The sequence below is a fragment of the Carassius auratus genome, unplaced genomic scaffold (assembly GCF_003368295.1).
Source record: "Carassius auratus strain Wakin unplaced genomic scaffold, ASM336829v1 scaf_tig00215695, whole genome shotgun sequence".
Classification (NCBI taxonomy): Eukaryota; Metazoa; Chordata; class Actinopteri; order Cypriniformes; family Cyprinidae; genus Carassius; species Carassius auratus.
Genome location: NW_020528200.1, coordinates 385714 through 401727, shown reverse-complemented (window position 1 = coordinate 401727; position 16014 = coordinate 385714).

Here is a 16014-nt window from a genome sequence, read left to right as displayed (position 1 = left end):
ACGGCACAAAACAATTAGAATAATATATTATATGGTTTTAAAGTAGTTTTGGCCACTGTCACGCTGGTCTTAGCTGGTTTCTAACTGAATCATCATGCTGAACGTCACAGATGAGCTCGCGACTGAACACTGAAGTACACATTTACAGCCTTTCACATTAAAACACTGCAGCGAAACGGCACAAAACAATTAGAAGAATATATTACACATATGAAAATGAGTGTTTATATGTGCTTGTGAGATTTCTCTGTCAGGCTTAACGTCGCAGCAATTGCTCAGCGTTGCATAACATGGTAAAGCAGGGAGCTACACTGAGACCAAAAGGGTCGCATGCATCACTGATTATTTTTGTACCTACTTATGTGTTATGCTATGATTTAATATGACCATTTATTAAAACAGAAATGTGTATTTTAAGAATACGTTTTATAACGTGCTCCGAGCATTCAACACATCAAGTTGGCTTCAGCCCCGCGCTGCGGGAAACTGAACTGAGCAGCTGATGGCGCGTGTGCACGAGAGAGAGCCGCGCGTATCGCGGACAGGGACAGCAACACTGAACAGAGCTGTCGTTCAGGACGTTCACTTCCACCTGGACCTGAACGAACAAATTCAAATCGCAGTTTAAATTAAACAGAAAAAAGAGCGAAAAGCAAAAGAGCTCAATTCAGCAGCGCGGTGTTGTTCAGGGAGCAAGCAGAGACGCGTCTCAAAGTCTTCTTGCTTTTGTACCGACAACAAATACATACAAAATATGTCGAAATACCCGTGTTGGAAAGTGTGTTCGAATAAGTATGTGGTTATGTCTTAAGTGAAAGTAAAGATTTGCAAAAAAAAAAATCGGATGTGTATCATCATAATGGATGCGTTTGTCTCTTAAAGGGACCGCGCCTAATTTACTAGCTCTGCTGTCAGAGTCTTAATGTATGAAAATGAAAGTAAATCACTCACTGCTCTTGACTGAATTACCTTGTAGTACAAGAATTTATCCAAAGTCAATCCAAAAATAAGATAGAATTGTTTTACTAGTGGGTGCAGGCCACTAGTTCATTTATGTAAGTGAGTATGGCAAAATAGTGATCTGTGAAATATTATACCCACTAATTCTTCATACAGTAGGCTACCAGTGAAATTGATTTAAAAAAATAATAATTAAGGACCTGCCCATGTTTTGCTTAAGTGTTTCTTTCTTTAATTGTTAATGCAACCTTTTCACACCACAGACTGAACCAAATTAAGCATTTCTTGCTTGGTAACTGTTCAACAAAGTATTGATAGTTGTGTAAATATTGTCATACTGACAGTCTGAAGTTTTGGTTGATTCCATTACATATCTTTTTATCAAAGTTATCCGAAATTATCAAGATGAATTTGTTCTGAGTTATTGTCATATATTATTACCAGTTTCTAAACTACAGCAAATAAACTGTGATTATGTGAGAAATGTTGAAGGTGTCTGAATACATTTTGGTTTGATTGTGTATTTTATCTTACAGTGAAGACTATGCAGTGCTATTTTACATTAACAAAAACAAACTTAAAAAAAGTAAACATTATGTAAATAGCACAAATAAATAAATAGAATGAACATACAGTACAAATTAAACAATTTTAAACAGTGTGTAACTGCATCATCTATACAAACCATTGTGCTTGGACCCCTTATGATCTCCTTGATTTAAAATGCATTGTTTCAGTAATCTTGTGTGTCGTTGCCCACAACGCAACGGTGGCAGGACTGTGAAATACATACACGAGAAAAATAGGCATGACTTATTTCACATCCAGCTAGACAACCCTGTCATAGCTGTTATCATAGCCCAGGCTTTTTATTAAAAAAGAAAACAGCAAGGGAGCATGAAAAAAGACTGTTGCAGGTGTATTTTTTTATGGCATTATTATGTGTATTAATTTTGCAGCGGGGCAACTCAATGTTGGGCACACAAGTACTTTGGCTCTTTTGCTCCATGGCCAAGATGGCCAAGCCAACATCAAAGTTAGTTCACTAACTTTTAATTCTAGTTATGTTGGCTTGTAAGCCAACATACTGTTATGCTATTTAAACTCATTTTTATTTTTTTATTATTATTATTCTTCTGAGACAGAATTCTAAACGCTACTCCTCCTAGGGCTTTAAAGCCACAAGCCCCAAACTCGGCAGACACCTGCGGGATAGAGCGGTGGTGTGTGCTATATCTTTTCAGACTGATCAGACTTAAAGTTTTTTTTTATTAATTTTTAAATGTCAAAATTCATTACCCATAGACTTACATTGTCTGAGAAAAATTGCGCCCCTACAGTTGCAATGACATTTAGGGGAGGGGAGCAGTCAGACGAGAGAAGAATCACTGCTGCTCAGCTCAGGCTGTCTACACGGAGCCGACAACAAGCGAATTCATTCCTATTTAAGACATTTTAAAAACGCTATTGCACGCAGTCCACACGTTAGAACACACCAAGAGCTAAATTCAGATGTTTCTGAACTGTTTAAAGTAATAACATTATATATTCGCGGCAGCCAACTGCTCGCGAGCTCGCGACGTATTCCTCTGAACACTTGAAGTACACATTTACAGCCTTTCACATTAAAACACTGCAGCGAAACGGCACAAAACAATTTGAATAATATATTAAATGGTTTTAAAGTAGTTTTGGCCACTGTCACGCTGGTCTTAGCTGGTTTCTAACTGAATCATCAGGCGGAACGTCACAGTAAACTCGCGCTTCAGCCCCGCACTGCGGGAAACTGGACTGAGCAGCTGATGGCGCGTGTGCACGAGAGAGAGCCGCGCGTCAACACTGAACCGAGCTCTCGTTCAGGACGTTCACTTCCTCCTGGACCTGAACGAACAAATTCAAATCGCAGTTTAAATAAACAGAAAAAAGAGCGAAAAGCGAAAGAGCTCAATTCAGCAGCGCGGTGTTGTTCAGGGAGCAAGCAGAGACGCGTCTCAAAGTCTTCTTGCTTTTGTACCGACAACAAATACATACAAAATATGTCGAAATACCCGTGTTGGAAAGTGTGTTCGAATAAGTATGTGGTTATGTCTTAAGTGAAAGTAAAGATTTGCAAAAAAAAAATCGGATGTGTATCATCATAATGGATGCGTTTGTCTCTTAAAGGGACCGCGCCTAATTTACTAGCTCTGCTGTCAGAGTCTTTAATGTATGAAAATGAAAGTAAATCACTCACTGCTCTTGACTGAATTACCTTGTAGTACAAGAATTTATCCAAAGTCAATCCAAAATAAGATAGAATTGTTTTACTAATGGGTGCAGGCCACTAGTTCATTTATGTAAGTGAGTATGGCAAAATAGTGATCTGTGAAATATTATACCCACTAATTCTTCATACAGTAGGCTACCAGTGAAATTGATTTAAAAAAAATAATAATTAAGGACCTGCCCATGTTTTGCTTAAGTGTTTCTTTCTTTAATTGTTAATGCAACCTTTTCACACCACAGACTGAACCAAATTAAGCATTTCTTGCTTGGTAACTGTTCAACAAAGTATTGATAGTTGTGTAAATATTGTCATACTGACAGTCTGAAGTTTTGGTTGATTCCATTACATATCTTTTTATCAAAGTTATCCGAAATTATCAAGATGAATTTGTTCTGAGTTATTGTCATATATTATTACCAGTTTCTAAACTACAGCAAATAAACTGTGATTATGTGAGAAATGTTGAAGGTGTCTGAATACATTTTGGTTTGATTGTGTATTTTATCTTACAGTGAAGACTATGCAGTGCTATTTTACATTAACAAAAACAAACTTAAAAAAAGTAAACATTATGTAAATAGCACAAATAAATAAATAGAATGAACATACAGTACAAATTAAACAATTTTAAACAGTGTGTAACTGCATCATCTATACAAACCATTGTGCTTGGACCCCTTATGATCTCCTTGATTTAAAATGCATTGTTTCAGTAATCTTGTGTGTCGTTGCCCACAACGCGACGGTGGCAGGACTGTGAAATACATACACGAGAAAAATAGGCATGACTTATTTCACATCCAGCTAGACAACCCTGTCATAGCTGTTATCATAGCCCAGGCTTTTTATTAAAAAAAGAAAACAGCAAGGGAGCATGGAAAAAGACTGTTGCAGGTGTATTTTTTTATGGCATTATTATGTGTATTCATTTTGCAGCGGGGCAACTCAATGTTGGGCACACAAGTACTTTGGCTCTTTTGCTCCATGGCCAAGATGGCCAAGCCAACATCAAAGTTAGTTCACTAACTTTTAATTCTAGTTATGTTGGCTTGGCAACAAGCCAACATACTGTTATGCTATTTAAACTTATTTTTATTTTTATTATTATTATTCTTCTGAGAAAAAAATTCTGAACGCTACTCCTCCTAGGGCTTTAAAGCCACAAGCCCCAAACTCGGCAGACACCTGCGGGATAGAGGGGTGGTGTGTGCTATATCTTTTCAGAGTGATCAGACTTAAAGTTTTTTTTTTATTAATTTTTAAATGTAAAAAAAAAATAAAAAAATTGCGCCCCTACAGTTGCAATGACATTTAGGGGCGGAGTCGGGTTTCGTTTCACTTTTAAACTGGTTAAAAATACTGCTGCTCAGCCCAGGCTGTCTACACGGAGCCGAAAACTAGCGAATTCATTCTTATTTAAGACCTTTTAAAAACGCGATTGCACGCAATCCACACGTTAGAACACACCAAGAGCTAAATTCAGATGTTTCTGAACTGTTTAAAGTAATAACATTATATATTCGCGGCAGCCAACTGCTCGCGAGCTGGCGATGTATTTCTCTGAACACTTGAAGTCCACAGAGAATTTACAGCCTTTCGCATTAAAACACTGCAGCGAAACGGCACAAAACAATTAGAATAATATATTATATGGTTTTAAAGTAGTTTTGGCCACTGTCACGCTGGTCTTAGCTTCTAACTGAATCATCATGCTGAACGTCACAGTGAGCTCGTGATGTATTTCTCTGAACACTTGAAGTACACATTTACAGCCTTTCACATTAAAACACTGCAGCGAAACGGCACAAAACAATTAGAAGAATATATTACACATATGAAAATGAGTGTTTATATGTGCTTGTGAGATTTCTCTGTCAGGCTTAACGTCGCAGCAATTGCTCAGCGTTGCATAACATGGTAAAGCAGGGAGCTACACTGAGACCAAAAGGGTCGCATGCATCACTGATTATTTTTGTACCTACTTATGTGTTATGCTATGATTTAATATGACCATTTATTAAAACAGAAATGTGTATTTTAAGAATACGTTTTATAACGTGCTCCGAGCATTCAACACATCAAGTTGGCTTCAGCCCCGCGCTGCGGGAAACTGAACTGAGCAGCTGATGGCGCGTGTGCACGAGAGAGAGCCGCGCGTATCGCGGACAGGGACAGCAACACTGAACAGAGCTGTCGTTCAGGACGTTCACTTCCTCCTGGACCTGAACGAACAAATTCAAATCGCAGTTTAAATAAACAGAAAAAAGAGCGAAAAGCGAAAGAGCTCAATTCATCAGCGCGGTGTTGTTCAGGGAGCAAGCAGAGACGCGTCTCAAAGTCTCCTTGCTTTTGTACCGACAACAAATACATACAAAATATGTCGAAATACCCGTTTTGGAAAGTGTGTTCGAATAAGTATGTGGTTATGTCTTAAGTGAAAGTAAAGATTTACAAAAAAAAAATCGGATGTGTATCATCATAATGGATGCGTTTGTCTCTTAAAGGGACCGCGCCTAATTTACTAGCTCTGCTGTCAGAGTCTTTAATGTATGAAAATGAAAGTAAATCACTCACTGCTCTTGACTGAATTACCTTGTAGTACAAGAATTTATCCAAAGTCAATCCAAAGATAGAATTGTTTTACTAGTGGGTGCAGGCCACTAGTTCATTTATGTAAGTGAGTATGGCAAAATAGTGATCTGTGAAATATTATACCCACTAATTCTTCATACAGTAGGCTACCAGTGAAATTTATTTTAAAAAAAATAATAATTAAGGACCTGCCCATGTTTTGCTTAAGTGTTTCTTTCTTTAATTGTTAATGCAACCTTTTCACACCACAGACTGAACCAAATGAAGCATTTCTTGCTTGGTAACTGTTCAACAAAGTATTGATAGTTGTGTAAATATTGTCATACTGACAGTCTGAAGTTTTGGTTGATTCCATTACATATCTTTTTATCAAAGTTATCCGAAATTATCAAGATGAATTTGTTCTGAGTTATTGTCATATATTATTACCAGTTTCTAAACTACAGCAAATAAACTGTGATTATGTGAGAAATGTTGAAGGTGTCTGAATACATTTTGGTTTGATTGTGTATTTTATCTTACAGTGAAGACTATGCAGTGCTATTTTACATTAACAAAAACAAACTTAAAAAAAATATAAACATTATGTAAATAGCACAAATAAATAAATAGAATGAACATACAGTACAAATTAAACAATTTTAAACAGTGTGTAACTGCATCATCTATACAAACCATTGTGCTTGGACCCCTTATTGTCACGGCGCAGTAGAGACGGCGCCGTGGAAAGAACAAGATCTGGGTCCAAGTGCAGGGAAGAGACACTTTATTATAACAAGAACTCAAAGGCCAACACGGCAAAAACAAAACCAAAACGAATCACAGGGAACACGAGCACGAGAAACACAGGTAATCCACATAGACATTACACTATAGCCAGGCAGAGTGGTGGGTGAGACTGAACTATATACTTGTGAACAAATAGGGAACAGCTGTGTGAGTGAGTATGTGCACAGGTGTACAGAGTGAGTGGATGCAACAGGTGTACAGAGTGAATATGTGAGTGGGTGAAGGTGATGAGTCCGGGAGAAAGGAAGTGGTGCCCTCTGGTGGTGAGAGGGAGGACCACCGGGTCCGGACTCATGACACTTATGATCTCCTTGATTTAAAATGCATTGTTTCAGTTATCTTGTGTGTCGTTGCCCACAACGCGACGGTGGCAGGACTGTGAAATACATACACGAGAAAAATAGGCATTACTTATTTCACATCCAGCTAGACAACCCTGTCATAGCTGTTATCATAGCCCAGGCTTTTTATTAAAAAAGAAAACAGCAAGGGAGCATGGAAAAAGACTGTTGCAGGTGTATTTTTTATGGCATTATTATTTGTATTTATTTTGCAGCGGGGCAACTCAATGTTGGGCACACAAGTACTGTGGCTCTTTTGCTCCATGGCCAAGATGGCCAAGCCAACATCAAAGTTAGTTCACTAACTTTTAATTCTAGTTATTATTATTCTTCTGAGACAAAATTATCAACTCTAACTCCTCCTAGAGCTTTAACTCTACAGACTCCAAACTCGGCCCTGCTCTTCAGACTGATCTCGCCGGGTGTGCTATATCTTTTCTAACTGATCGGAATAACGGTTTTCATAAAAATTAAGATTAAAAATCATAAAAATCCCATAGACTTGCATTGAAAAGTCTCTGCTCATCTGAACATTCCGTGAACTCCAACTGTCAAAAATTCAAATCTAAACACACTGAAGCCCATTAGACTCAATCAGACTTACCTTCTATGTACTATTACTAACCCATTCAAACTCATCTATCTATCTATCTATCTATCTATCTATCTATCTATCTATCTATCTATCTATCTATCTATCTATCTATCTATCTATCTATCTATCTGTTTCTATCTATCAATCATGTCTGTTTCTATCTATCTATCTATCTATCTATCTATCTATCTATCTATCTATCTATCTATCTATCTATCTATCTATCTATCATCTGACTTTATCTATCTATCTATCTATCTATCTATCTATCTATCTATCATCTGTTTCTATCTATCTATCTATCTATCTATTCAAACTCATCTATCTATCTATCTATCTATCTATCTATCTATCTATCTATCTATCTATCTATCTATCTAATACTTCTAATATATCTATCTGTCTATTTATCTATCTATCTATCAACTATCTATCTATCTATCTATCTATCTATCTATCTATCTATCTATCTATCTATCTATAATCTGACAGTTTCTAACCTATCTATCTATCTATCTATCTATCTATATTCAAACTCATCTATCTATCTATCTATCTATCTATCTATCTATCTTCATAGCAACATTCTAGCAACTATCCAAACCAACCTAGAAACCACCCAGGGTATCCTAGCAACCTCATACCAAAATCTTAGCAACCACCCCGGGTACCCTAGCAACCACATAGCAACACCTTAGCAACCATTCAGGGTACCCTAGCAACGGCATAGCAACACCCTAGCAACCATCCCAGATACCCTAGCAACCGCATAGCAACACCTTAGCAACCACTCAGGGTACCCTAGCAACCGCATAGCAACACCTTAGCAACCACTCTGGGGGACCCTAGCAACCGCATAGCAACACCTTAGCAACCACTCAGTGTACCCTAGCAACGGCATAGCAACACCTTAGCAACCACTCTGGGTACTCTAGCAACCGCAGCAACACCCTAGAAACCATCCCAGATACCCTAGCAACCGCATAACAAAACCTTAGCAACCACTCAGGGTACCCTAGCAACCGCATAGCAACACCCTAGCAACCACCCCGGGTACCCTAGCAACCGCATAGCAACACCCTAGCAACCATCCCGGGTACCCTAGCAACCGCATAACAGCACCTTAGCTACAACTCCGGGTACCCTAGCAACCACATAGCAACACCCTAGCATCAATCCCAAGTACCCTAGCAACCGCATAGCAACACCTTAGCAACCACTCAAGGTACCCTAGCAACCGCATGGCAACACCTTAGCAACCACTCTGGGTACCCTAGCAACTGCATAGCAATTAATAAACTTTTTAACTTAACTTAAAATTTAATTTTAAACTTTAAACTTTCTGGCCAGGCTTTCTCAAGCCAACTTAAAGTTTGTCTTGACGAACTTTTTTATCATGAAGTTCGATGTCTCGCCATGGGAATAAAAGATGTTATAACTCAGGCATAAAATGTCTCATCTTCCCCAAACTTCACATGTTAGATAAAACTTCTGCCCTTAACAGATCTACATGCCCACATTCAGTTATAGTCATAGCGCCACCTATTGGCAACAGGAAGTCACATGTTTTACGCTGCGAAAAACTACTCCTATAATTTTTTTGAGATTAACATATATTTTGTGGTCAGTCTAATCTAAAGGCCTGTGCAATGTTAACTTTTGGAGATCTTGAGTTTTTGTTAAAGGGCGTTTCCATGGCGCCATGACAAAATTTGATGTCTTGCCACAGCAAGAGAAGTTGTTGTAACTCAAGCATAAAATGTTCAATCTTCCCCAAACTTCACATGTTTGATAAGAGTCCTGGCCTGAACACATCTGAAGGCCAATATTCCATTATAATGATAGCGCCACCTGCTGGCAACGGTAAGATTGGCACATATATGGGATATACTTTGATATATTCCACTTATTTTTAGGACATTAAATGCATATTTCTCAACGTTCACCTTTTTACTAAAGCAACACGATGGCGGTGAGCCCGGGTGCGAGGGCCCGTTCATCGCTGCTTGCAGCTTTAATTAGGGCCCGAGCACCGATGGCGCGAGGAACCTCTTGGAATTGCTCCGTTTATTATTATTAGGGCCCGAGCACCGATGGTGTGAGGACCCTCTTGTATCTGCTTTGTTTTTTATTATTATTATTCTTCTTCTTCTTCTTCTCCCGAATGAATCGCATTTTTGAGGGCTTTAACATGCTCAAAAAGTCATGAAACTTTGCACATGCGTCAAACCTGGTGAAAATTTTCGTCTGATATAGGATTCAGAAGAGGGTGTGGCAAAATGGCTCAACAGCGCCACCTATACCAAGAAAATCAACAGCCTTCCAGCTATGTTTCACGTGCATGCACGAAAATTGGCACACATATGTAACACACCAATACCTACAAAAAAGACTCTTGGAGCGAAATTCTAAACCCTACAGGAAGTCGGTTATTTTTAATATTATGAGCATATTTTGTGTAATTTTGGTCATTTCCATGTGTTGTATTTTAACGAACTCCTCCTAGAGAGTTCTTCAAATCAACACCAAATTTGGTATGCCTAATCTAAAGGCCTTTGCGATGTTAAATTGCGAAGATCCTGACTTTTCGTTGAAGGGCGTGTCCGTGGCGGCCTGGCGAATTTCGATGATTCGCCATGAAAAATGAAGTTGCTATAACTCACACATACAATGACCAATCTGCCCCAAACTTCACATGTTTGATGAGACTCCGAACCTGAACAGATTGACATGCCCATATTCAGTTATAGTCATAGCGCCACCTATTGGCAACAGGAAGTGACATATTTTACGCTGCGACGAACTACTCCTAGAAATTTTATGACATCAATGTCTTTTTTGTGGTCAGTCTAATCTAAAGGCCTGTGCGATGTTCAGTTGTGAAGATCTTGAGTTTTCGTTAAAAGGCTTGTTCATGGCGCCGCGACGAAGTTCGATGTCTCGCCATGCGAATAAAAGATGTTATAACTCAGGCATAAGATGTCCGATCTTCCCCAAACTTCACATGTGTGATAAGAGTCCTGGCCTGAACAGATCTTCAGGCCAATATTCCACCGGGTGTGGCAGAATGGCTCTATAGCGCCACCTATACACTTTCAACGGAGTGCGCCTCGAGCTATGTTTCACGTACATGTACAAAAATTGGTACACACATGTAACACTCCAATACCTACAAAAAAGTCTCTTGGTACGAAATCCGGATCCCAACAGGAAGTCGGTTATTTTGAATTTTCCCTTCAAAATTGCTGTTGTTTTTGCCATTTTCAGGGGTTGTACTTTAACGAACTCCTCCTAGAGATTTATTCAGATCAACACCAAACTTGGTCAGTGTAATCTAAAGCCCTTTGCGATAATAAATTGCGAAGGACTTGAGGTTTCGTTAAAGGGCGGGTCCATGGCGGCCTGACAAATTTCGATGTTTCGCCATGAAAAAGGAAGTTGCTGTAACTCAGACATACAATGTCCAATCTGCCCTAAACTTCACATGTTGGATAAGACTCTTGACCTGAACAGATCTACATGCCAATATTCAGTTATAGTCATAGCGCCACCTTTTGGCAACAGGAAGTTACATATTTTACACTGCGACATACTACTCCTAGAAATTTTATGACATCAATGTCTTTTTTGTGGTCAGTCTAATCTAAAGACCTGTGTGATGTTTAGTTGTGAAGATCTTGAGTTTTTGTTAAAAGGTGTGTCCATGGCGCCGTGATGAAGTTCAATGTCTCGCCATGGGAATAAAAGATGTTATAACTCAGGCATAAAATGTCCGATCTTGCCCAAACTTCACTTGTGTGATAAGGGTCCTGGCCTGGACAGATCTGAAGGCCAATATTCCATCGAGTTTGGCAAAACGGCTCAATAGCGCCACCTATACACTTTCAACGGAGTGCGTATACACTTTAAACGGAGTGCGCCTTGAGCTATGTTTCACGTACATGTACAAAAATCGGTACACATATGTAACACACCAATATCTATGAAAAAGTCTCTTGGTACGAAGTCCGAATCCCAACAGGAAGTCAGTTATTTGGAATATTCTCTGCAAAATTAGTGTTGTTTTGGCCATTTTCAGGGGTTGTACTTTAACGAACTCCTCCTAGATATTTATTCAGATCAACACCAAACTTGGTCAGTGTAATCTAAAGCCTTTTGCGATCTTAAATTGCGAAGATCTTGAGGTTTTGTTAAAGGGCGTGTCCATGGCGGCCTGACAAATTTCATTGTTTCGCCATGAAATAGGATGTTGTTGTAACTCAGGCATAAAATGTCCAATCCTCCCCAAACCTCACATGTTCGATAAAAGTCCTGCCCTGAACACATCTGAAGGCCAATATTCCATTATAATGATAGCGCCACCTGCTGGCAACAGGAAGATTGGCACATATATGGAATAAACATTGATATATTCTACTTATATTTATGAGTTTAAACGCATATTTCTCACCGTTCACCTATTAACTAAAGCCACTCGCTGCCGGTGAGCCCGGGTGCGAGGGCCCGTTCATCGCTGCTTGCAGCTTTAATTATTATTATTATTATTATTCCGCTTCTCCGAAATGAATTGCATTTTTGAGGGACTAAACATGCTCAAAAAGTCATGAAACTTTGCACACACCTCATACCTGGCGAAAATTTACGTCTGATATGGGTTTTAGAAGTGGGTGTGGCAAAATGGCTCGACAGCGGAACCTTTAGACGTTCAACGGTGTGCGCCTCGAGCTATGTTTCACGTACATGCACGATAATTGGCACACACATGTAACACACCAATACCTACAAAAATGACTCTTGGACCAAAATTCTAAATCCAACAGGAAGTCAGTTATTTTTAATATTATGAGCAAATTTTGTGTCATTTTTGTCATTTCCAGGCTTTGTATTTTAACGAACTCCTCCTAGAGGTTTATTCAGATCAATACCAAATTTGGTATGCCTAATCTAAAGGCCTTTGCGATGTTAAATTGCAAAGATTTTGAGTTTTCGTTGAAGGCCGTGTGTGTGGCGGCCTGGCGAATTTCGATGATTCGCCATGAAACAGGAAGTTGCTATAACTCAGACATACAATCTCCAATCTGCCCCAAACTTCACATGTTGGATAAGACTCCTGACCTAAACAGATTGACACGCCCATATTCAGTTATAGTCATAGCGCCACCTATTGGCTACAGGAAGTGACATATTTTACGCTGCAACAAACTACTCCTAGAAATTTTTGACATCAATGTCTTTTTTGTGGTCAGTCTAATCTAAAGGCCTTTGCGATGTTAAGTTGTGAAGATTCTGAGTTTTCGTTAAAGGGCGTGTCCATGACGCCATGACAAAGTTCGATGTCTCGCCATGGGCATGAAAGATGTTGTAACTCAGGCATAAAAATTCCGATCTTCCCCAAACTTCACATGTGTGATAAGAGTCCTGGCCTGAACAGATCTGAAGGCCAATATTCCATCGGGTGAGGCAAAATGGCTCAATAGCGCCACCTATACGCATTCAACGGAGTGGGCCTCGAGCTATGTTTCACGTACATGTACAAAAATCGGTACACACATGTAACACACCAATATCTACAAAAAACTCTCTTGGTACGAAATCCAAATCCCAACAGGAAGTCAGTTATTTATAATTTTCTCTGCAATAATGGCGTTGTTTTTGCCATTTTCAGGGGTTGTACTTTAACGAACTCCTCCTAGAGATTTATTCAGATCAACACGAAACCTGGTCAGTGTAATATTAAGCTCTTTGCGATGTTAAATTGCGAAGATCTTTAGATTTCATTAAAGGGCGTGTCCATGGTGGCCTGACAAATTTCGATTTTTCGCCTTGAAAAAGGAGGTTGCTGTAACTCGGACATACAATGTCCAATCTGCCCCAAACTTCACATGTTAGATAAGACTTCTGCACTTAACAGATCTACATGCCCATATTCAGTTATAGTCATAGCGCCACCTGCTGGCAACAGGAAGTCACATGTTTTACGCTGTGACAAACTACTCCTAGAAATCTTTTGACATTAATGTATTTTTTGTGGTCAATCTAATCTAAAGGTCTGTGCAATGTTAAATTGTGGAGAACTTGAGTTTTTGTTAAAGGACGTGTCCATGGCACCATGAAAAAATTTGATGTCTCGTCACAGCAAGAGAAGTTAAAATGTTCATAAAATGAACAGGCATAAAATGTTCGATCTTCCACAAACTTCACATGTTCGATAAGAGTCCTGCCCTGAACACATCTGAAGGCCAATATTCCATTATAATGATAGCGCCACCTGCTGGCAACATGAAGATTGGCACATATATGGAATTAACATTGATATATTCTACTTATATTTATGAGATTAAACGCATATTTCTCACCGTTTACCTATTTACTAAAGCCACTTGCTGCCGGTGAGCCGGGTTGCGAGGGCCATTTCATCGCTGCTTGCAGCTTTAATTATTATTATTATACTTCTCCAAAAAGAATCGCATTTTTGAGAGCCTAAACATGCTCGAAAAGTCATGAAACTGCACACACCTCAGAAATGGTGAAAATTTTCGTCTGATATGGGTTTCAGAAGTGGGTGTGGCATAATGGCTCAACAGCGCCACCTATACACGTTCAATGGTGTGCGCCTCGAGCTACATTTCACGTACATGTATGAAAATCGGTATACACATGTACCTCTATAATACCTACAAAAAAGTCTCTTGGAGCAAAATCCAAAACCCAACAGGAAGTCGGTTATTCTTTATTTTTTGAGCAAATTTTTTGTCATTTTTGTCATTTCCATTCCTTTATTTTAACGAACTCCTGCTAAAGATTTATTCAGATCAACACCAAATTTGGTATGCCTAATTTAAAGGCGTTTGCGATGTTAAATTGCGAAGATCTTGAGTTTTTGTTGAAGGGCGTGTCTGTGGCTGTGAATTTCGATGATTCACCATGAAAAATGAAGTTGCTATAACTCAGACATACGATCTCCAATCTGCCCCAAACTTCACATGTTTGATTAGACTTTGATTAGAACCTGAACAGATTGACATGCCCATATTCAGTTATAGTCATAGCGCCACCTATTGGCAACAGGAAGTGAGATATTTTACACTGCGACGAACTACTCCTAGAAATTTTATGACATCAATGTCTTTTTTGTGGTCAGTCTAATCTAAAGGCCTGTGCGATGTTAAGTTGTGAAGATCTTGAGTTTCCGTTAAAAGGCGTGTCCATGGCGCCGTGACGAAGTTCGATGTCTCGCCAGGGGAGTAGACGTTGTTGTAACTCAGGCATAAAATGTCCGATCTTCACTTCACATGTTCGATAAGTTTCGAGTCCTGGCATGAACACATCTGAAGGCTAATATTCCATTATAATGATAGTGCCACCTGCTGGCAACTGGAATATTGGCACATATAAAATACTTTGACATATTCCACTTATATTTATGACTTCAAATGCATATTTCTCACCGTTCACCTTTTTACTAAATTTACTCGCCGTAGGTAAGCCCGGGTGCGAGGGCCCGTCCACCGCTTATTGCAGCTTTAATTAGGGCCCGAGCACTGCAGTGCGAGGACCCTATTGGAATTGCTCCGTTTCTTCTTCTTCTTCTTCTCCGAAATGAATCGCATTTTTGAGAGCCTAAACATGCTCCAAAACTCACGAAACTTTGCACAAGCATCAGGACTGGTGATAATTTACATCTGATATAGGTTTCAGAAGTGGGTTTGGCAAAATGGCTCAATAGCGCCACCTGTTATATTTCAACGAAGTGCGCCTCGAGCTACATTTCACATACATGCACGAAAATTGGTACACACTTGTGGCACACTATTATCTACAAAAAAAAAGTCTCTTGGTACAAAATCCAAAACCCAACAGGAAGTAAGTTATTTTGAATTTCCTGTTCGATTTTTGTGCAGTTTTTGCCATTTCCATGCCTCTTACTTTGACAAACTCCTCCTACAGTTTTAATCTAATTGTCTTCAAATTTAGTGAGGGTCATCATAAGACCTATATAATGTTAGATTGCAAAGGTTATGAGTTTTCGTCAAGGTGTGTGTCCCTGGCGGCCTGACAAAATTTGATGTTTTGCCTTGAAACAAGAAGTTGCTGTAACTCAGGCAAGCAATGTCCAAGGTAATTGCCACAGGAAGTGGCATGTTTAACACTGTTATGGGCTCCTTGTAAAATAATAAAAAGCATCAACAAGTGTTAAATAGGCTGGCAACATTTTAGATGCATACTAATACATGCTAGCAACACTTAGCTAATTGCTAAAGCATGCTACTAATGCAGTGAAAAAGGAAGTTGCTGTAACTTAGGCAAGCAATGTCCGATCTTCCCCAGATTTCACACGTGTGATAGGTGTTCTGTCCTGAACAAACACTCACGATCAAATTTGGTTATAGTCATAGCACCACCTGCTGGCAACAGGAAGTGACAAGGTTAACACTGTTATGACTCCTAGGGACAAATTAAAAAGTGTCAAA